The sequence below is a fragment of the Nicotiana tabacum genome, chromosome 6 (assembly GCF_000715075.1).
Source record: "Nicotiana tabacum cultivar K326 chromosome 6, ASM71507v2, whole genome shotgun sequence".
Classification (NCBI taxonomy): Eukaryota; Viridiplantae; Streptophyta; class Magnoliopsida; order Solanales; family Solanaceae; genus Nicotiana; species Nicotiana tabacum.
This window is the reverse complement of record NC_134085.1, coordinates 155875212-155898879: the sequence shown is the minus strand read 5'-3', so window position 1 is coordinate 155898879 and position 23668 is coordinate 155875212.

The window sequence follows — 23668 nt, the reverse complement described above, 5'->3', positions numbered from 1 at the left end:
ACACCGAGCGAAGTGCAAATACCTGAATCGACTAGTCGGGTCGTTACAAATACTTGGTCAATGAATAAGATAAAATACTTGAATGCCAAACGAGATATAACTGTAGAAGGACCCGAAACATCACTATGAATTAAATTGAAAGAGTAGAATAAGTACTATTGCTTAATTGAAATGAAAATTTATGACTCTTTGATCTTGCACAACTCTCACAAGGTAATTTTGAGGGAAAAATCAGTGAGTGTTTATCCAGCAAAATACAAGATTTCAACATGAAATTTAAACGAGAAGAGTGTAGATGGCCTAAGTGAAGATTCCACAAGTTCCATATTTTATTTGAAAACTCGATATCTTTTTTTAAGCTGAGAGAAAACATTGATGAAGCTTGGTATCCGTAGATTGAAGAAGAAACAGCCTGCCGACCTTACGCCCTCCCCTGTCAATATGTTCTTAATAATACAACTGTTAGGAGAAAATATAACCAAAAAATTCTTTCTACAAGTTGTCGAACAGATAAAAGATTTGCAGTAAGTTTTGATATAAAAAGAACTTTCAAAAATGGTTTAATGGAGCCAATCCCTGATGCAGATAATACAGGACCATTTGCTGTAATAATTTAATCTGTAGAATGTGTTCTAGATAAATCAGGAAAAAGAATTTGATTTCCTGTCATGTGGTTAGATACAACCGAATCAATATGTCATACCATTGAATCTGAAATTGTATTCTTACCAGGGTATGTAGCAGTCGGAGCTTTAGAGATTGCATTAGGAAGAGCCGCCGCCAATGATTCTTATTCATCTTATGAATATCATTGTGATCAAGCAATGCCGGTGTTTGATGTGTACCAACATCCCTTGCCATCGCCTGAAAAGCTCTATGAGGAGTTGAGTGTTTACTTGAAAAATCATATTTCTTACGACACGTACTCTAGAATAATGTGACCATCCTTCTTACAATAGTTGCAATAATATTGCTTCTTGCGGTGAGCATTGATGTGTCATGTTTCGTTGTAATGAAAACACTGAGCTGACTTGTTGGAGTTGCTCGAGGAGGAAGAACTTCTGTATGCAGCCATGGCAGTACCCATGGCAAGGGAATTCTCCATAGAAGCTTGAGACCCCAATCGAGTTTCTTCTCGAAGAACTTCGGAAACCACCACATCCAAAGCTGGTAGTTTTTCCCTGTTGAGAATGCTGGCATGCAACGATTCGAACTCATACCTGAGTTTCATCAGGAATTGGACAGTCCTTGTCCTCTTTTATAGTAGTCATGAGATCCTTCAGTGCAGCCATGGAGATTGAAGCAACAAAAACCATATCTTGCTCAGCGCATAATGTGAGTAATCCAGAATAGAAGGAATGAACATTTTTCTCACTTTGTTTCGATTCTGCAAGTAGTATTTCCAACTTAAATTCTCTAGCCAAATTTTGTTGGTTACCGAGGGAATGCAGATGACTCCACATTTCTGATGTTTTCTCAAGGATATCAGCTCCATAGCTATATCAACAGAGACAGAATTGATAAGCCCTGTGATGATTTTGCCATTGGCAACCTCCCAATCTTCTTTTTCTTTTATCGTCTGTGGGTTCATCCTCGAATGAAAGCCTTGAAATGAAATTTTCAAGGTATGCCCATCAAATTTTGTAGACAAGGTATCTCGTGAATCCTCCATGATTCAAAGAAGAAAGTAAATTGGAATCGAAGGGAATCAAAAAGCCGGAGATGAATCAAGGAGAGTCGGAGATGGATCAAACAGATTTACTGAAGAAACCAAAAATGGAGTATTCAGGGAAAAAAATTCTAGGCTCTTGATACCATATTGAAGAAGAGAGAGATCCAGAAAATGAAAGAATTCTAATATCTTTCAATTATCCAGAAATGTAGGATTTACAAGGTATTTATACAAGTAAAGGAGTCTTAATTATCTCCTGATTACTAACCTACTAATTGCTAGACAAATATCTCTGAAATTGGGCAGCTAATTTTCTGTATAATTTAATTGTTAGTCATATTGGGAGATCCCTGAAATTGCGCTGTTAAATAAGGTTTAATCAACATATTTAAGCTTCATATTACAATTATTGGGTTCAGTTGAATCAATATAGTCGAGTAGTTATATCTGCCCCTGCCAACGAGACAAGTAAAGTAAAACGGCAAACACTGAGCATTCATAATCATTCCCCTTGATTAGATAAACACTTACGTAATAAGAAAGTGTTTCATTGAAAATACTCGCATATTCCAAACCACGTCTTTTTCTTTTCTTTGGTTGGTACAGTAAAAGAGAGAAAATCTCTATACATAAGGAAACATTATCTATGGTTAGGTAATGGACTTGTCCCTCACATTGGTTGCATAAGGGCTTCGAAAATGATTTAGAATCTCATGGATCAATCACTCCAGCCATAGCCTTAATAAAATTGTAAAATATTCCGATTATTAATTCTGGCTTATGTTTTCCAACCGTCTCTCTTTCTCTTCATGATAATTACATGGCATTTATCAAATGTGAAAACTACAAAAAATTCATACTTTCAATATGACAATATTCCAAAATTATGAGTGTTTGGGCTTATTTCTTCTTTCATTATTTTAATTTAAGTTCGTTCGGATAAGGACTAGAATGGACTAGAATTACTTATAAGAACTCTAAAAAAGATCAATTTGACTTGGTACATGGAGAATGGACAAGATGTTCCACCCAACAGAGTTATTTTCACTGTTGCTATCTACTACAGGTGAAATTTTATTACCATGACACAAAGTGGCTAAACATACACTAATCCTCTACTAATTAGGACATGCTTGTGCAGTTGCAGCAGCCATTTGGTCGCTCTCAATTCCAGCATTACGGATGTTGGCGATACCGCGTATGTGTTTCTTTCGGTACGATGTTAATTTCCCACAATGTTCCTCAAATGTCTTGACCTATACATGAGAAAAGACTAATAGTCACATTCTCAACAAACAAACAAACAGAGAAATTCAAGTAAAGTACGTAGCACAAACTTTTTATAATTAGGCTGATTACTTACATAGGATTTAAGGCAATCCCAATTGTCAACAAGTGATTGTCCAGCAGGTCGAACACTCTGTAGCACGTCATTACCTTTTTCAGCTCCAAACAAAAGTTGCCCAAGATTTTTTACATTGTTGTCCACTTTACTTCTCTTTGATAAAGCTTCTTTAAGTGTCGCTTGAGCTTCAACTTTCTCAACAGATCCTTCAGCAGCATTTTGGTGCTGCAAATATTCGGAAAAAATTAATAGAAATCGTGTGGTGTTGGGAGAATAATTCCACATTATCAGTTATGCTACAAAAAGAGGCTGTAATGGTGGACAAATAGAAAAGCTCAACACTGCGTCGATCCACATGCTTTGATGATGTCGAGAATGACATGGCATTGTCATTCATATAGGCGTGACTGTGGTTTGTGGAATAACTAGTAACACCCATATACGCAGCAAGAGAATCAAAGCTCACTACTATTGTATTGGGAAAAAATTGAGTCTGAATATTAAAAATGACGTGTCATGACACGTGGACTGGTCAAAAAGTCAAAATGCAATAAATAGCCAAGACGCACGGGCGACAACAGATAGGGGAAAAAGAAAGCAACATAGGTGTGGACCGTTACTAAAGTAGGTATGAGTCTCGTACCTATTCGAGTCGTTTAAAGATCAAAGATCAGAAGAAGTTGAAGATACGAATCTGATGACGTAAAAGAGTTTAAATACAACATTAAATGTCAAATACGTTAGAGAATCTGAATTAAATAGAAAAGATTGTGTAACGTTTCTTTTAAATATCATTTATTGCTCATAATTGCCTCATTAAGACAAAGACATTATATCTTCTCCTAGAATCAACTATAAAAGGGGAGAGACTCAACATCTGTAAGGACACGAAATACTATTGAGATCTTACTGAAATACAAAACTATTTACTGCTTTACCTTCATTCTCAAAAATATTTTATTTTCGTCTCCTGATTATCACTAACCCAAATTTCTTTCTAGCTTTGACCAAAGATTCAGATTTTTGGTTAAACAAATTGGTTCCGTTACCGGGAATCTGATAATCTTTTCTTTTAAGCTACATCTTGTCCATTGTTATCACCATATCAAACAACAACACCAACTATAACAATGAAAACACTTTGGGAAACCCTGAAAATCAAATCCATCAAAATCAAGGAGATTTACATAACATTGAAGTGGTTCCCTTCACTTAAAATTCACCACGTCAATCTCGTGAAGGCACTCCTGAATCTCATGCTGATCAACAAGAACAATCTGAACACTTTGAAGGTGGTACAAATGAAGCTTTACAAAAGCTAATTGATGCACAGGTCGGCAAAGCTCTTCAGGCTCTAGTTAGTCGATTGCCTGCTGCACCACCCACACCAAATCCTAATAATAATACATTGGAGAATCCCCGTTCTGGTCTTGTTAATTCTGGAAATGGAGGAATCACCAGTGAACCACAGGAAGGGGAACCAGGTAATTCAAATAATTCCTATTTGCAAAATTTAGTACTAACCTTGCAAAAACAGATTAAGGAACAAAATGAACGTATTGAGCAAATCCCTAGAGTTCCGCCTGTAATAAAAGGAGTTGACATGGATAAATACTCACAACAACCTTGGAAGCCAAATGTTGCTCCCCTTCCAATTTCGAAAAAGTTCAAAATGCCTGACATCCCAAAATATGATGGTACTACAGACCCACGTGACCACGTGACTGCATTTACAACAGGCGTAAAAGGCAACGACTTGACCAAACAAGAAATTGAATCAGTACTGGTCAAGAAATTTGGAGAAACACTCACCAAGGGTGCATTAACCTGGTATTCTCTTTTATCTGAAAATTCTATAAATTCTTTTGCTGAGCTTGCAAATTGTTTTATTAAAGCACATTCGAGAGCACAAAAGGTTGAGAAAAGAATGGAAGATATTTTCAAAATCAAACAAGGAGGTTCAGAGTTGCTGAGAGACTTTGTTGATAGATTCCAGCGTGAATGAATGACTCTACCCCGTGTGCCTGACAACTGGGCTTCAATAGCTTTTGCAAGTAATTAATGACAAAAGTTCTGAAGCCATGAGAAGACTCAAAGAAATCCTTCGAGAATTCCCTGCAACCACGTGGAATGATGTTTACAACAAGTATAGTACGAAGCTGCGAATTGAAGAAGATACCGTACCTAAGTTTCATCATGAAGAAAGGGTGGTTCCAGAAGATCAGAAACCGAATAAAGATCAGGTAAAAACAGGTACGATCCATATATGGGACCTGTAGGAAAAGACCCACGGTCAAAACAAGATAGCCAGCAATATGATCAAAAATCGAGGAATAGGGACTCTGGTTCTTCATCGAAATTCAGAAATGATCGGAACAGACAAGAGTCGCGAGATGATGACAGAAGATTAAAGGCACGGTTCGGCGGATATAACTTTAATGTCACTACCTCCGAGCTCGTGGCTGTTTTGAGAAGTATGGGAGATAAGGTGCGGTGGCCAAAAGAAATGCGGTCAAATCCAAATAGACGCAATCTAGATCATTGGTGCGAATTCCACAATGATCACGGGCACAAAACTTCAGAATGTAGATTCTTGCAGAGTGAAGTGGATCATCTAATGAAGCAAGGGTACCTCACTGAGTTATTTAGTGAAAAAGGTAAACAAGCCTATATGAAAAATAGGCAATAGCCACCAAAGCCTCCTTCACCCAAGAGAACAGTGAATGTGATAAGTGGGGGAGAAGATATTCAAGACATAACCTACACAGCTTCCAACAAGGTTTCTAAAGTAACAATTACACACGGGAAACGGGTACGACAGGTTTTAGAAAATGAAAGTATTTCATTCGATGATGCAGATACCGAAGGAGTGATCACCCTACATAATGACGCACTGGTAATATCTTTACTTGTACATGATACTAATGTAAAACGAGTTTTGATTGATCTAGGGAGTTCCGTAAATATTATACTACTAAGGGTATTACGTGAAATGCAAGCTGAAGACAAAATGATACCCAAGGTGCATACCTTGTCAGGCTTCGACAATTCAAGTGTGGTAACAAAAGGAGAGGTAATTCTAACAACTTTTGCTGCAGGTGTTGTTAAAGAAACTAAATTTCAGGTAGTTGATATGGAAATGGCCTACAATATGATCATGGGGAGGCCTTGGATCCATGATATGGATGTTGTTCCGCCAACTCTACATCAAGTTATTAAATTTCCATCACCGTAGGGGATTTGTCAAATTCGAGGGGATCAGCAAACAGCGAGGAGTATCAACACTATAACAGATATGAGCACCGTAAACAAAGAAAAATAGCAATTGCAGGAAACAGTTGAAGGTGTCAGCAATTAAACCTCAACTGAGCGAGAGAAAACAGATTTAGACTCGAGACCTGATACAATTCAAGAACCCGAGGAGAATGAAAATATCAAAACAACCATCGAAGAACTCGAGGCTGTGATATTATTTGAGCAATGGCCTGAACAGAAAGTTTATGTTGGAGCTAATTTAAATTCAAACATGCGAGGTATGTTAATTGAATTTATAAAATCTAACGTGGACTGTTTTGCTTGGTCCCATGCTGACATGACAGGGATACCACCGGATGTGATGACTCACAAATTAAACGAAGACATATCCTTTACACCAATAAAGCAAAAGAAGAGAAAGCAAGGGGCTTTCAAAAACCAGGTGATTCAAGATGAGGTCCAAAAGCTATTAAAAATTGGGTCAATCCGCGAGGTAAAGTACCCTAATTGGTTAGCCAACACAGTTGTTGTACCTAAGAAAAATGGCAAGTGGCGAGTTTGTGTAGATTATACAGATCTTAATAAAGCTTGTCCAAAACATTCTTTTCCTTTACCACATATAGATCAATTAATTGATGCAACTGCAGGACATGAACTTTTAAGTTTTTAGATGCATATTCAGGGTACAACCAAATTAAAATGGACCTAGTGAGGAAGAAAAAACTTCTTTCATCACAGACAGGGGGACTTACTGTTATAAAGTAATGCCTTTAGGTCTCAAAATGCTGGGGAAACCTATCAAAGGTTGGTCACCAAAATGTTCCAAGAACATTTAGGAAAGACAATGAAAGTATATATAGACGATATGCACGTCAAAACCCAACAGTCTCATGATCATATTTCCCATCTATTTGTTACATTTGAAATTTTGCAAAAATTTAATATGAAACTCAACCCAGAAAAATGTGCATTTGGAGTTGCGTCAGGTAAGTTTTTGGGTTTTCTTGTTTCTAACGGTGGTATTGAGGTAAATCCTTCTCAGATCAAAGCAATAGAAGAAATCCCTGATATCCTTACTAATAAAAAGGAAGTTCAAAGATTAACGGAAAGAATTGCAGCTTTGGGGAGATTTATTTTCATATCCTAAGAAAAGTGTTTTAAGTTTTTCTCTGCACTCAAAAAGCAAGATCATTTTGAATGGAATGAAGATTGTCAATAAGCCCTTAGAAATTTGAAAGCTTATTTGTCAAAACCACCGTTATTGGCAAAACCAAAGGTGGGAGAAAAGCTTCTCATCTATCTGGCTGTATCTGAAGTTGCGGTAAGTGCTGTTTTAGTCCGTGAGGACCAAGGTAAACAATCCCCTATTTATTATGTAAGTAAGTCCTTATTAGATGCTGAGACACGATACCCACAACTAGAAAAGTTAGCATTAGCTTTGATCATGGCATCTAGAAAATTAAGACCTTATTTTCAATGTCATCCCATTATTGTAGTTACTGCTTTTCCGCTTCGAATAATTTTGCATAAACACGAACTGTCAGGAAGATTAGCAAAATGGGCTATAGAACTAAGTGAATACGAAATCATTTATCAACCCAGGACCGCTATAAAATCTCAAGTACTAGCTGATTTCATGGCGAATTTTAGTCAGGGGATGCATTTAGAAGCAGAAAAAGAATTACAAGTTTTTAATGGTGCAAACCCGGGTACTTGGGTTTTATTCACTGATAGATCATCTAATATAAAAGGAGCAGGTCTGGGTATAGTTCTCATACCACCTACGGGTGAAATTATTAGGCAAGCTATAAAATGTCATTCTATAACTAACAATGAAGCAGAGTACGAAGTTGTAATTGCAGGTTTGGAATTGGCAAGAGAACTCGGCATAACACAAATTATAATCAAGAGTGATTCTCAACTCGTGGTCAATCAAATGTTGTGGACTTATATAGCCAGGGAAACTCGAATGCAAGAATATCTCGAAAAGGTACGGGAATTAATTAAGCAATTCCAAACTTGTAAGGTAATGCAGATCCCAAGAGATGAGAATGTGGAGACAGATGCTTTAGCTAATCTCGCATCTGCAGCTGACGTAGCAAACGACGAAAATGCTTCAGTCATACATTTATTTAATTTCGTGCTCGAACCTAATAAGAATGAGGTAAATTTTAATCATCTAACATGGGATTAGAGAAACGAAATTATTGCTTTTTTACAGCATGGAACCGTGCCTATTGACAAAGGGAAGGCTCACGCGCTTCGCAAAAAAACGGCTTGATATTGTTTTTATCAAGGAAATATTTATCGAAAGATGTTCGGTGGACCACTAGCACAGTGTCTCGAACCCTCTCAAACAGAATATGTGATGAGGGAAGTGCACGAAGGACATTGTGAAAATCACGCAGAGGGAAGGTCGCTGGTAAGAACATTGATTCGAGCAAGATATTATTGGCCTAAGGTGGAAGAAGAGGCAAACAGTTTTGTGTCCAAATGTGATAAATGTCAAAGATACGTCAATAATATGCACAGACCAGCTGAGTTACTACACCCTGTTATAGCCCCGTGGCCCTTTATGAAATGGGGAATGGATATCGTAGGTCCACTTCCACAAGCAAACGGTGAGGTAAAGTTTCTACTTGTACTCACAGATTATTTCACTAAATGGGTAGAAGCAGGAGCATTTAAACAGGTACGAGAGAAGGAAGTTAAAGACTTCATATGGCGAAATATAATATGCCGCTTTGGAGCACCAAAGGAGATCATGTGTGACAATGGACCACAATTCATAGGAGCTCAAATCACAGAATTTCTTCAAAGTTGGCAGATTAAACGGATAACGTCTACGCCATACCATCCAGTGGGTAATGGACAACCGGAATCCACTAACAAAGTCATTATCAACAACTTGAAGAAGAGGTTACAGGATTCAAAAGGTAATTGACCTGAGGTATTACCTAGAGTATTATAGGCTTATCGTACAACGACAAAAACAAGCACTGGAGAAACACCATTTTCAATGGTTTATGGTGCGGAAGCCTTAATTCCAGTTAAAATAGGTGAACCAAGCACACGGTACGTTCGGGCAACGGAGGAATCTAATGATGAAGAGATGTGGGTCAACCTTGATTTGCTTGAAGGAAGAAGAGAAGCTGCATTGATAAGAATGGCAGCATAAAAGCAAGTAATTGAACGATATTACAATAGGAAAACACACCTCAGATTTTTCAAAATTGGGGACTTCGTGCTTAAAAAGGTGTTCCAATCTGCAAAGGCTGCTAATTCAAGAAAGCTAAGTCCAACATGGGAAGGACCATATAAAGTTCGTGACATTGCGGGAAAAAAAGCATACGAGTTGGAGATAATGGACGGCAAAGTTTTACCCTCACATTGGAATGACGTCCATTTAAAGAGGTATTACTTCTGAAAAAGTACCCACAGTCAGGTATCGCCATGTTAAAAAATTTTCTTTTGAATTATTAAAGTTTTACTAACGATTTTAGATGCTAGGCAAAAACCCTAACTCGTGCCAAATGATGAGTCACGACCTGCAAGGCAAAATGGAGTGTTCTAAAAGTCCCAGCCTAGGGTTACAATTAATCTGATGGAAATACACACGAGTTAGGCAGTCTTCATCTATAATCACACCTCCGAGTCCCGTATCTTTTTCTGTTTCAGGAAAATGACCAAATAGAAAGAAATAAACAAGTGCTCGAGGCTTCATACTTCACCGCTCAAACATTTGGGGGACTACATATTATACACAGATATGTGTAGATAAACAGATACGAATATCGAACAAAAGTCGGCCACAAAGAAACAAGTGTTGAGAAAAAGTTACGAAGTCTTCAGCATTCATCATCGTGTTCAACAAACACAAGACATTCATCATAATGTTTTTCCCATGAGAACAATAGAGTCATTTCTCAAACTCATAAAGGCTATGTACTAAAACAGGTTATGAAGAAAAACCTTGTTTATGTCACCGCTGTAAAAATATGTTACAAGAAAAATAGTTATGAGAAAGTCATAAATGGATTTTAATACATGTAATAGTCAAAAAAACTTGTTAAAGTTCATGAATAAAACTTGTCACAGTTGTTTCATACAAAACATGTGTATTCTTATTTCTTTCATCGTATTATAACACCATTGTGAAGTTGTGACGTCTTCTTCATTAAGTGTCGATAAAATAAAAGGGTCCTCTTTTATAAACCTCATGTTAATAAGTCATGAGAAGAATCATAAAGCATTTTCAAAGGATAAAAATGCTAAACTATTCTATAAGTCCTAAATAAGTAAGGAAAAGGCAAGAATAGAACACATTGAAGTACTAACAAAACTTCTTAATATAATTAAAAAGACTAAGTAGAAACTTAGTCAATAAAAGTTCATACAAGTGCCCCATTATGATAACTGGGGACTTTCACCAAAAAATCCCTTAAAAGCTAAGGGATAAAACCATCATCCAATTGAAGGGGTTAGCACATCAGAAGTTGCAATATTAATTTCACTTTCAGCCACAGGCACGGTGGCAACTTCTGAAGAAGCAGCGACAGGAACGGTTTCAATTGAGCTTGAAATGTTAGAATCAATGAGGGAAGCAAGAGTCACGGAAGCTTCAACTTCCACAGACTGAGTCATAGAAGTTTCACCCTCTGAAGATGGAATTGCAACATTTTCAACTTCAACTGCCATAGCAACGGCTTCTTCATTTCAAGGTTCTTCAGCCACGAGAGCTTCAATTGACGGAGAAGGAAAGTCAAGTGGTTGTTGGGTTCTCTCAATGGTCTCTAAAACTTTGGCCAACTCTGAGTTTAAATCAAAGTTTTCTTGACTGGCCTCCATTAAAGCATCACGACGAGAGTTTAGAAAAGCCCAACTCACCTCTATGTTAAAATTCTCCTCAAGAAGTTCATACTCCCTTTCCCACATAGCAAGATCATTCTTTAACACTTGATTTTCAGCTAAAGAGGATTCAAGGGATGCTTCAAGGGAGGCATGAGAATTCTCTAAGGTACGTACCTTATCAGAAGAGATTTTTGAATCAGCTTGAGCTTGAGTCAAGCTTTGCACTAACTCCCCTGCATACTCTTCTTTCTTGGCCAAGAGTACCTTAAGTTCTCTGATCTCTTCACTACAATTTGATAGTTGTTCTGAAAATGAACACTCAAGGCACTCCTTATCTTTCTCAAATTGGCGTGAAGAAGCCTTGGCAACTGCTAGATCAGAAGTCAAACCTTGCTTTTGTTGCTCCAGGAGATTTCTACTCTCTAGCAATTCTTCTATAGTTCCCTGAGCATTCTCAAACTGCTCTTTCCAATTGGCTGCTTCTAGCTGTGCTCCCCTGGCTATTTCATCAGCCTCATGGATAGACTTTTTAGACTCACGGGCTTTCTTTTACAGAAGGGAAATTCTTCCCATCAATTCTGTACCAATGAGGTTAGCCTGCAGTGACAATTCATAGAAATAAGAAATTTTTTTTAAAAAAAAAATTGTTAGTAAGTGAAGGAAGAATACCTTCAAAGTAGAATGAACAATGTCATTCATCAAAGTTAAGCAGCTATGGTTGTCCATCTTCTTCTTCTCTATATCTCCAATCAAAGGCCTAAGCCAGTCATCTGCTCCACCAGACTTCCTTAAAAGGCTGTTGTTAGCAGGAACTTCAAGCGTAACGCTCCTCATAGCCAAGCTTCTGCTACTAGAACCCTCCTCTGCATATTGAACAGAGGAAGGGGGAACTATAGAAGGAAGAGTGGTAGAAGAAGTGAAAATAACAGGAGTCATAGGACTCGAAGCAGGTAAGGGAGCAGAAGTAGGTAAAGAAGCAAGAAAAGAAAGAATGGGAACAGAGGAAGAAGGTGGAACTTCATCTAAAACTGGACCTAGTTCTCCACTTTCAAAACCACCAACGAAGAGACGATGAATAGATTCGTTGGTGTCCCTCGGAGTGGTTTCATCTTCAGAGGGAATGTGAACTGGTTCAGTAAGAGAGGCACAGACATGGGTAACTTCAACTTCATTCTCGGAAACTATGTGTCTCCTGGCTATTGGTCTAGCTATCAAAGAGGTGTCTTCATCTTCATCGTCCTCAGAATCTTCTTCTACAACTTTCCTCTTTGATAGCCTAGCTTGAGTTCTCTCCACAGAAAGAGAAGTACCAGAAGAGGCTCGAAGGGCAGTAGCCACTTCGGTTGTCATTCCTCGAATAGAAAATCCTAACAAAAAGAAGGATTTAAAAAAATAAAAGAAGTTAGGAAAAATAAAGGACTTGTCATACGAAAAATGATGAAGAGATGCATACCATGAGTTTTCACTTTCCAACCATGTAAATTGGAAATGGATTTCCACGTTCTCGCCTCCATAGGCACGACTTTCATGATTAAATCTACCCAACCACGGAAATTAGGAACGGGTTCCACATCTCCCATGGTTGCTATAGAAAAGCAAAAAATGATGAAATTAGAAAAGAAGTTGAAATTCTTAAGAGGTAGGAATGGTAAGTAAAAAAAACTTATGTGCAAAGTTCCACTTCTCAGAGAAGGGGATATTTGTTTCACCCACCAAATCAACTGTGCGTACCGCAACATAACGAGTGTACCACCCGCGGTCCTTGTCATCTTCAGGGCTTACTAAGACCCTTTTACTTCTTGCAGTTAGAGTAAAAACTCCATTGCGAAATAACTTGGGGTGGTAAAGATGAATAAGGTGGGGAAAGGAAAAATCAACACCGGCTTTAACAGATAAACACCTCAAACAAGCCACTGTTCTCCATACAAGGGGACCAATTTGTCCCAAACAAATTTTGAAAAAATGACAGAAATCAAGTATGACTGGGTCAATAGCAGGAATAAATCCCAAAGTGAAGGGGTAAGTATAAACAAAAGAAAATCCAATCCTAAAAGAAGATATTCTTTGATTTGGATTAGGGATTACTATACGAAAATCACTTCTCCAGTTGCAATCTTTTCGAACAATAGAAACCAAAGGTTCAGTGATTAAAGAAGGAAAAATGTCAGCTTTCTCTAAATTGACAACTTGCTCAAGAAGAGATTTCCTATTATTCTCAAAAGATAGGTCGTTGGGTACTATTTCCTCAACTAAAGGCTCTTGAAGAGTCTCAGGAAGTTCTTTACCTTTAGAGGAAGATTTCTTAGTGATAGAACCTCTGCAAATAGTACCGGAGCTAGAAGAAGGAATGACAGAACCAGAGGCACCACCACGAACGGATCCTAGGCTACGAAGCCTGCCTCCTCTTCCTCTTCTATGTGTTACATGGGCATTGAGGAAGCTATCAAGAATTGGGATTCTTTTAGGGTTAGGATTCGGAGATGCCATTGCAGAGAAAAGGATGAACTCAAGGAGAAAGGAGTAGAAATAAAGAGTAAAGGATCTGTTAAGGGTTTATGAAGAAAAGGACAAAGGGAAAAAGGATATATATGTATATAATAGCAACCGTCAAGCAAAGAAGTGTAATGATGGAAAGCCTATAATAAAGGCAACTATCGCTTCGTGAATATAAGGGATGAATAAACCTTGGAAAAATGCTGCAGAATTACGAAACCAATCGGAAGGTGACACATGTGCAGAGCATTAAATAGAAAAGACAACTGGGGCGTCAGTACTGTCATAGCATTAATTACAACAAAAAATTCCCTTTTTGTGACGGTCCACTTCCCAAATATTTAATGGATAAATAAATGGAAAGTGGGGGACTATCTGTATTGGGAAAAAACTGAGTCTGAATATTGAAAATGACGTGTCATGACACGTGGACTGGTCAAAAGGTCAAAACGCAATAAATAGCCAAAAGGCACGGGCGACAACATATAGGGGATAAAGAAAGCAACATAGGTGTGGACCGTTACTAAAGTAGGTACGAGTTTCGTACCTATTCGAGTCGTTTAAAGATCAAAGATCAGAAGAAGTTGAAGATACGAATCTGATGACGTAAAAGAGTTTAAATACAGCATTAAATGTCAAATACGTTAGAGAATCTGAATTAAATAGAAATGATTGTGTAACGTTTCTTTTAAATATCATTTATTGCTCATAATTGTCTCATTAAGACAAAAGCATTATATTTTCTCCTAGAATCAACTATAAAAGGGGGGAGACTCAAAATCTGTAAGGACACGAAATACTATTGAGATCTTACTGAAATACAAAACTATTTACTGCTTTACCTTCATTCTCAAAAATATTTTATTTTCGTCTCCTGATTATCAGTAACCCGAATTTCTTTCTAGCTTTGACCAAAGACTCAGATTTTTGGTTAAACAAATTGGTTCCGTTACCGGGAATCTGATAATCTTTTCTTTTAAGCTACATCTTGTCCATTGTTATCACCATGTCAAACAACAACACCAACAATAACAATGAAAACATTTTGGGAAACCCTGAAAATCAAATCCATCAAAATCAAGGAGATTACACGGTCATACTGTCCCGCCACACTGTCAGCTGTTCGATCATGTACATCAGTGTTCACAAGTACAAACATTAATAAGTACTAGTAGGTCCATAATAATAAAGTGAGTTAAAATGGCGTCTTCCAAGTATAAAAATCCTCCAAGATAGCAAGGAATACAAGTCTTCCATCCCAACTAGGTGAACTGACATACTCACTTTCTTAATTTAATGCTTTTGGGTTTTCAACGAAGTAAAATGTATCGGCTTATATGGAAGTAAAATGCCTTGTCATACTGTGACCAAGAGGTCACGGGTTCAACCCGTAGAAACAGCCTCTGGCGAAAATGCATGGTAAGGCTGCATACAATAGACCCTTGTGGTCAGATCCTTTCCCGGACCTGCGCATAGCGGGAGTTTAATGCACCGGGCTGCCCCTTTTTTTTAATACGGAAAGAAGTCCAAAAACAATAAAATGCATCAACTCGTTTTTTGCTCTTTGGTTACAAGAGAAGGCCAGGGACCATAAAAATTGTTCATACCTATCTTCCATCCAGGCCACACTGTACAAGTCTCCCAAGCACACATCGTTAAACTCAGGAGGGGGACACTCAACCATGCAGGCATCATAGGTACCACAATATATACGTTGCCCAACTGTTCTCATCGAGTTTTGATGCAGTGGTGACATAGATGTCGAGACCTTCGGGAAGAAGACCATCAAACATGCTACCAGACTCACAAGCTTCTAGGTTTACACCTGAAGATGGAAAAATATAACATCATCTAACATAAAATACGTACTGACCCTAAAATTCTCTTATCGATCGAAATCCTTTAAAGATTTAAACAAGCATGTAATTACCACTTACCAATCTGTCAAATGTCCATGAAGCATGCCTCATTTTCAACACATTAATCAGATCATTTGCATAAACATCTTCTCCACTTGGCATCGCTGACAATTCCAAAGTATGAAATTATAAATACGCATATCCTGATCAATTCCAAAGTACGATAAAAACCAGGAGAGAATCGCCAATAATTTTATAGTCAATATAATTAGCTTCATTTTCCGATTGCCTAACCGTGGCATTAGGCGAGAAGTTCCTAACAAAACTGATTATCCACATTCAACTGTAGTGACTAATAATCCAATATATACTAGAATCAAATAGTTAGCATTAACATTCAAATGGAAATCAAGAACGTAACCCCTAAACTCAAAAAATGTGAAACAGATTAGACTAATTAGCAAATTAAGTTATGCAAAACACAGAGAATAATAACACGAGAAGATAGAGGCTACTTACAAACTACCCCAGGACCGCCATGATCAGTATAATAGATGAAGATATGGTCATTTGGACCACTGTTCACTACTTTCCCACTGCCCCCAGTGATACCACTTTTGTTCGCAAGAATAACACTGTAAAAATTGTGAGCATTAACATCATTTCCTACGTAATCCTGCCTCAAGAAAATAATAACACCTCGCTCATAATTAAGCAAAAACTCTTAGTCTTGAAAATTTTCAAGGAATTGAACCAGGAAAGAACAAAAAACAAACCTTAGGAACACCTTTATAAACATCATGGCCATGTGGATTATTGATGATGACTCCAGGTCTGGGATTCATAGTATTGTTAGCAATGTCATCGTACATGAATACGATGATGTTTTCATCTTTGAGACCTCCATCCTTGAGTAATTGGTAAGCGTGGCATACATCTGCCTGAAATCATTCAATGACCAAACAAATAAGAAATATATACTATTCAACTTAGTAGCACAGCAGAGATTGTTGTTCGCTGTGCCACCCAGTGACTAAATTTTTTTTTTCTCTTTCTTCTGATCTACGTAATTATGATTATGTTTTGGGAGAAATTCTTTAGGCCTTTTTTCTAGGATGTTTGATCTTCTAACGTTATAAGTTGCATTATGAAGATCTCCGTTGAGATTTTGCAAAGAGTAGGAATATGGTTTATTTGAAATTATTAAGTAGGTTTTGAAAATATTTGGTCCAAGTCAAAGAGTATATTAACCCATGGCGGGTTCGACCGAACCCAATAACTTTGATTCGAACCCTGTGTTTGTCTTACAAAATCTTTTAAATATGTATAAATGATTAATTTAGAATCCAATAACTTTTAACGATTAGAATCCCGAACCCATAAGCTCGAAATTCTGGCTCCGCCTATGATATTAACGATGAAGTTGTGTCTGAAATGAATTTTCACTTTGAAAAATGTTGAAGATTGGCTAATAAGAAGAGTATATTTAACTTGAAATATTCCTCGTCCAGGTTTGAGAACATGAGGTATATTTTTAACTAAGTACAGTAATAACTATATAAAAATATAATTAGTAAAAGAAGTTGCTGAGCTTCTATTATAAATACTAGTATCTACCTGCGTTGCACGTTAATAATGACACGTGATGGTTTAAACATTTAAATCATTTATAAGCTGGAAATATAATTACATTAGTATAATACGTGAATTCAAAATAAAATGACATCATTAGAACTTACACAAATGATCAATTTAGTCATGTTAGTTAGATAATTACGTATTATAATTTAAAAGTATTTGATGTGATGGTATTTTATCGAACACTTCTTTGTAGATGATATTGTTTTGTGTATGTTTCCTTCTAATGCTTTGGTTACCCTGCCATAACCAGAACTCTTGTTGTTGATATTGATATTCCTCTTGAAAGTACAATATATAGTTGTTCGTGCAAGAAAACATATTGCAATAAATATAGTCTAATATTTAGGATGTTTGCCCTTGTGCTTTATTTATTATAATTGCAAAATATAAGCATATCTAAAATTATTTTCACACAAATTTAAAAGGATATTCTTTAGTTTCGAAAGACCAAAGTTGAATTCGGGGATAAAAATATACTTAGAAGTACATTGACCAGTATCATAATTTTTCCATGTATGATGTTATTGTCAAAACTTCTATATACCATCGATGTGCTATTACATAAGCTATCCGGTGGATCTAAGCTTTTCAGTAACATGACGGACATATTTTTTTTCATGACGTAGCATGACGGACATATATATATATATATATATATATATATATATATATATATATATATATATATATATACGTAAGAATTAATAAACTTGACAACAAACATGTGTGGTAGAAGGCCATTTGGAATTAAAGTATTTAAGTATTCTTCTTGGTAGTAATTGTTAGCATCATCTTCTACTTAGTCAAAAACTGAAAAACATTTTATTTATAACATAAGATTTCGCAATTGATCAATATATTCATTTTTGCTAGCTAAGATACCTTTTTAATTTCTATCATGCAATTTTCACAAATTATGTTTTAATATAATGAAAGAAATATTTCTCTTATAAATGCATTATAATTACGAAATCATCTTTTATTAGATGTTCTTCTTTGATTCCGACACGAAGCAAGAAGTCACCGAATACTGGATCTGTTCTTACTTTATATTTCTTCTCAATTAATTTTTTTTCATTTGATGCCATATGTATAATTTTGGCAAGCTACTTTTTACAGTATCTGCTTTCGTCGATTTTGAAACTATTGGTAGTAAGAAATCACCTTCCAAATCATTAATTTTTTACCAAATGGTTCTTTGATATTCAATATATCTCCAGAACTCCGGGCAATTATTTCGATTGTTTGACACTTAGCCATAAGCATTTGATATTATCAATTTTGCTTTCCTTATAAATTTAGCAACATTGCGCTGCTTTGATATATTTGTGATATTTATTTCAGTTGGTTGAAGAGGTATTTAAAATCTAAAGCAAGTAACCTCATTATAAAATCATTGCCAGTACACCATTTGTTATTATTGCTAACAGTATCATGCCTCTTGATTGACATTTGCAAATAATGCATGACGTAGAAATATTATTTCGATTCTGTCAGAGACATCTACAAAAGATAATCCCGCTATACCAGGGTTGACTCTTTATAATATAGTCTTGGAAGCTTGTTCTTGTTCAGGATTTAGCTGTCAAGACCCGGATTTCCCATCCTCGGGAGTCGTGATGACGCCTATTAATGAGATCTAGGCAAGCCAATTATGTGAACAGTTTACCTTTTTAACCCATTTTATATTCATTAACAATTGCGAAGCTATAACATTTAAACAGCGGAATATAACATAAATGGAAGAAAAACAATAAGCTATCTGAACATGAATATCTAATACAACTGTTTGGCTTTCGACTACCCAGAACTAGTGTCACAATTTCACAGATGGTCTAAGAATACTACAAATAGAGGTCTGAAAGAATTAACTACAACACTGTCTCTGGAAATATGTGTAAGAAACAGGAAAGTAGATAGAAGGAGATGTCAAGGCCTACGGACACCTGCAAGGCTACCTTGGGTCGCCTGATGAACGAGAATCAGCAATTGCACTGCGGTCCAAAGTCCACAACAATGGGGTTTGCACAAAAGAGTGCAGAGTGTAGTATCAGCACAACAGACCCCATGTGCTGGTAAGTGCCTAGCCTAACCTCGGTGAAGTAGTGACGTGTCACGATCCGGATTTTCCACCCTCGGGAGTTGGAGCCTACTCGTAGAATCTAGGCAAGCTACGAACTTAAAAATTTTTAACTCTTCTGTTTTAATCCTTTTTACATCTTATATTAATAAGGAATTAAACGGTTAAATAACAGCGAAATATGAGATTTAAGCGGAAGTCTTAAATAAATATAAAACCAGAATAATACGGAAATCAACATATGCCTCTACCCAAGAACTGGTGTCACATTACTCACGAACTTCTAAGAGTACTAAATACAACCGTTTGAAAGAAAAATATAAATTGTTTGTCTCGAATACATGAGATAACAGACTGAAATAAAGAGAGAGGAGACGTCGGGCCTGCGGACGCTTGCAAGGCTACCTCGGTGTCTCACTGGACTGAAAGCTAGCTCCCGCGCTACTGCTGCTGTCAAACACCCGGATCTGTGCAAAAGAGCATAGAGTGTAGTATCAGCACAACCGACCCCATGTGCTGGTAAGTGTCTGGCCTAACCCCGGCAAGGTAGTGACGAGGCTAGGACCAGACTCCAGATAAACCTGTGCAGTTGTATACTATATGGCGGCAGAAATATAAACAGGTAATAACAGTTTTAAGGGAAGGGGGAAACATGCTTCCGGGAAACATATCAATTCTATCAGAAACTTAATAAAGCATGGAGAAACACTCAATGTCTACAATCAATACAATAACAATACTATTGCGGCGCGCAACCCGATCCCTTATCATTTAATATTGTTGCGGCGTGCAACCCGATCCAATATAATATCTATTGCGGCATGCAACCCAATCCAATATAATATCTGTTGTGGCATGCAACCCGATCCAATATAATATATGTCGCGGCACGCAACCCAATCCAATATAATATATGTTGCGGCGTGTAACCCGATCCAATATAATATATGTTGCGGCGTACAACCCGATCCAATATAATATTTGTTGCGGCGTGCAACCCGTTCCAAATATACAGTCACCAATAATCATAGTTACCCGTCCCGACAAGAGATCAACAATAGACTACACTATTCCGGCAAGGGAACTCCACAGTACAAGTATATACGTCCCGTTAAAGGAGAAACAACTATAACCAAACTTGTTCCAATACCTATTTATCTCAACTATAACTCAACTAGTATCCACATCTAACTACCTTAACTATAACTAAACTTGTTACAACACCTAACTACCCATCTATAACCAAACTTGTTACAACACCTAACACGAAGAATTATCAACCTAAGCGTCAATAATATCAATTAATAACACAATGCAAGGGAACCTCAACTCAACAATAGCCCGACAAGGGGCCACATAATGATCTCTTTTCTTTCTCACTCTTACTTCACAATTCACTTCATAACTCGAACCGATGCTTTAGAGTTTCGATTATCACTTATACTTTCACAATTCATTTTGCAATTGGACCCCACGCTCCTCAATGTTCATAGGTCACAACTCTTTCAACGAGATCATGAAAATCATAAGATAAGACTCACGGTCATGCTTGACACCAACGCATAAATACTCGTCACCATGCCTATACGTCGTACTCGACAAGAAACAAATATCAAATAGGACACAACTCCTAATCCCTCAAGCTAGGGTTAGACCAAACACTTACCTCGATGCCTCGAACAGAACTCAAGCTTCAATTATAGCTTTGCCCCTTGATTCCACCGCCAACTCGCTCATATCTAGTCACAAATTACTTAATTACATCAATAAATGCTAAATGAATCAACCCCAATGCATGAAAATGAGTTTTCCCAAAGTTTTACCCAAAAAGTCAAAATCACCTCCGAGCCCACATGGTCAAAACCCAAGGTTCGAACCAAAACCCGATTAGCCATTCCCCCACGAATCCAAATATATAATTTGTTTTGAAATCGGACCTCAAATTGAGGTCCAAATCCCCAATTTTGGAAAAACCTAGGTTCTACCCAAAACACCCAATTTCTCCCATGAAAATCTTTGATTTGAAGTTGAAATCATGTTAAAAGATGTTAAGGAGTGAAGAAAGTGAGTTAGAAATCACTTACCAACGTTTTGGAGAAGAAATGTTGTTTGAAAAATCGCCTCTTATGTTTTTGGGGTTTTGAAAAGTGAAAAATAACTGAAATTCCCGTTTATTTTTACCCCTCTCAGACCCCCTGTGTGGACCGCATCAAATGGACCACCGCCGCATAGGCCTCCCTGAAAACTTGCAGTTCAGCACCCTGTGCGGACCGCACAAAGGCAACTACGGCCGCACAGCCTCCACCGCGCTCCGCACAAAGGCGACCGCGGTCGCACGCGTTTTCTCGCGGACCGCACTAGAGGGTTCAGAGACCTGAAACTTCCTGAACCTGCAATATCTGACTTTTTAAGCCTAAGGCATCCTGGAACCTACTCAAAACTCACCCGAACCCTCGGAACTCCAAACCAAGCACACGTACTAACTCAACAATATCATACGAACTTATCTGTGCGATCAAATCGCCAAAATAACCTCAATAACAATGTATCAAACCTCAAAATCAAGAACTTTTTCTCAAACTTCATCAATTATCAAATTTAGCAATTTAGGTCCGAATCACGTCAAACGACGTTCGTTTCCAACCAAACTTTACAGAGATGACTTAAACCATATATAATACCTGTACCGGGCGCTGGAACCAAAATACAGGCCTGATACTATCATGTTATAATCAAATTTCTTTAAATAATTTCAGAAAATAATTTTCTTTGAAAATTCATTTCTCGGGCTTGGGACCTCGGAATTCGATTCCGGGCATAAGCCCATGTCCCATATTTTTTCTACAGACCCTCCAGTACCGTCAAATCACGGGTCCGGGTACGTTTACCCAAAACATTGACCGAAGTCAATTAATTCATTTATAATCAAAACTTATCATGTTTCACAGATTATCATATTTAAGCTTTCCGGCTACGCGCCAGACTGCGCACACAAATTGCGGTGACTCTAAATGAGGTTTTGAAGGCCTCAGAACACGGAGTTTCCCAAATAAACATGTGTAGTTATATGATATACAGCGGAAAGTAAAGCAGAAATAAACAAGTAAAGATGGGAGGGGGAAACATGCTTTGGGGAATAACAGGTAAGAACAGATTATCAAAAGAACTATAAAGGAATCAAAATCCAACCACTAACAAGAGTAAGAAAAACAAAGGTATATTTCACTTTCTTTTTACATCTTGTGGTAGGCGTACCACCCAATCCCATTTCATTATATCTTGTGGTAGGCGTACCACCCGCTCCCATTTATAATATTGTTGCGGCGTGCAACCCGATCAAAATATAATATTATTGCGGCATGCAACCCGATCCATATATAATATGGTTGTGGCGTGCAACCCGATCCATATATAATATTGTTGCGGCGTGCAACCCGATCCATATATAATATTGTTGCGGCGTGCAACCCGATCCATATATAATATTGTTGCGGCGTGCAACCCGATCCATATATAATATTGTTGCGGCGTGCAACCCGATCCATATATAATATTGTTGCGGCGTGCAACCCGATCCATATATAATATTGTTGCGGCGTGCAACCCGCATAAGTAATTACATCCCGGCAATGGAGAAACAACTATAACCACAATCCTTACGACAATGGAGAAATAGCTATAACCAAACTTGTTACAACACCTAACTACCTCAGTTACAACCAAACTTGTTACAACACCTAACTATCTCAGCTATAACCAAACTTGTTCCAACATTTAACTACCTCAGCTATAATCAAACTTGTTCTAACACCTAACTACCACAGCTATAACCAAACTTGTTACAACACCTAACTACCTCAGCTATAACCATAATCCTTACCCAACACAAAGAATCATTAACCTAAGCATCCGTAATATCAATTAAGAACACAATGCAAGGGAACCACAACTCAACAATAGTCCGGCAAAGGGGCAACATAATGATCTCTTCTCTTTCTAACTTTTACTTCACCATTCACTTCACAACTCGAGCTAATGCTCTAGAGTTTCAATTATCACTTATACTTTCACAATTCGTTATACAACTGGAGCCAGCGCTCCTCAATGTTCATAGGTCACAATTCTTTCCACAACTTTACACAACAAATAGAAACATTCACCAAGGCATGAATAATACAATAAAATCATGAAAATCACAATATAAGACTCACGGTCATGCTTGATACCAATGTATAGATACTCGTCACCATGCCTATACGTCGTACTCAACAAGAAGCAAATAGCAAATAGGACACAACTCCTAATCCCTCAAGCTAAGGTTAGACCAAACACTTACCTCGATGTCACGAACACAACTCAAGATTCAATTATGCTTTACCCCTTGATTCTACCGCCAACTCGCTCGTATCTAGTCACAAGTTACTTAATTACATCAATAAACGCTAAATGAATCAACCCCAATGCATGAAAAT